Genomic DNA, 1,281 nt, shown 5'->3' with positions numbered 1-1,281 from the left:
ATATATATATATATATATATATATATATATATATATATATAGAGAGAGAGAGAGAGAGAGAGAGAGAGAGAGAGAGAGATATTGTACGATGCTTGGAAGTTGAAGGAAAATACTTACAATGGAATTGTTAAAAAGAATAAGAGGTGGTAATAAGACAGAAAATCAGACGTCATTCTTCGAGAACTCGTTTATGAAAAATAAAAATCTAACTCAACCTGTGGCACAGTATTTATTTTTTGTTCTCTCTGTTTTCCTTGTGCCATAAAGTAATGATAGTTTGTATAGAATGGGATTTTTTAGCTGAATTTAATATAATTTTGTTCAAGGACGCTCTTCCATTTACATAGGGGCATTCTGGACTTAGTGTGTTTTGATATTATTTCTTCAATAATTAAATGAGATAATATGCGTAAAAACTATTTTACTTTTCTCTGATCGAGAACATCATACCGAACTAAAAAGTGAAGCATATTAACTTTGTTAATCGACATATTACTATGGCTGTCTGTATACCTTTATATGTGTGTCTGTACGTGTATCTTAATATCTATGTGTGAGTGTGTGTGTTTGTGTGTGTGTATTAACAGAATGAAAGGAATATGACAAATTGCAAGCATTTTTCATTTTGAATATTTTTTACATTTTCTACGCTTAGATAACAGCATAGATTCATAGATATAAAAACGAACCTATTATTTATTCCCTATTGCATGTCACATATTTTCGTGCACAAATAATTTACATAGCATCACGTGCTATCGATATATTTTGGAAGATTTCTGTGACGCTATTTTTTTTCTCAGAAAATGAATAACCACAGAAGCACATTGCACTGAAAGCACTCTGTGATATCACAGCTAAAACCCTGTGTAGTCTTCTGTCTATATTATCCTATGAATACGAATAAGTATATGTATGTGTATGTGAGTGTGTGTATGTGTATACATATACATGTGTGTATGTGTGTGTGTGTGTGGATATATTTTTCATTGCATAAGCATTAATCTAATATATTGAAAATATATATGGATATACATAAGAAATTGAAATGATAAAGAAATAGGAAATTAAGTCGTGTTCTTCATTACCTGACAGTTGTTTCTGCTATGAAATACTATGGCCTCATCGGAGCTTCAGAAATTAAGTGCAATTTTATTTAGGGAAAAAGTCTACATACACAAACACACAAACACACACACACACACACACACACGTACGCACATACATGTGTGTGTGTGCGTTCATATCTGTGTGTGTGTGTGTGTGTGTGTGTGTGTGTGT

General features: G+C 31.7%; 1 protein-coding gene across 3 annotated transcripts in view; it reads left to right on the top strand.

The window, feature by feature from the left end:
* Positions 1 to 1,281, top strand: part of LOC106876232 (glycoprotein 3-alpha-L-fucosyltransferase A) — a 561,369-nt gene that overhangs the window by 353,285 nt on the left and 206,803 nt on the right. The window lies entirely within an intron of this gene.

This window comes from Octopus bimaculoides, chromosome 5 (assembly GCF_001194135.2).
Source record: "Octopus bimaculoides isolate UCB-OBI-ISO-001 chromosome 5, ASM119413v2, whole genome shotgun sequence".
NCBI lineage: Eukaryota > Metazoa > Mollusca > Cephalopoda > Octopoda > Octopodidae > Octopus > Octopus bimaculoides.
This window is presented reverse-complemented; position numbering and strand designations above follow the sequence as displayed.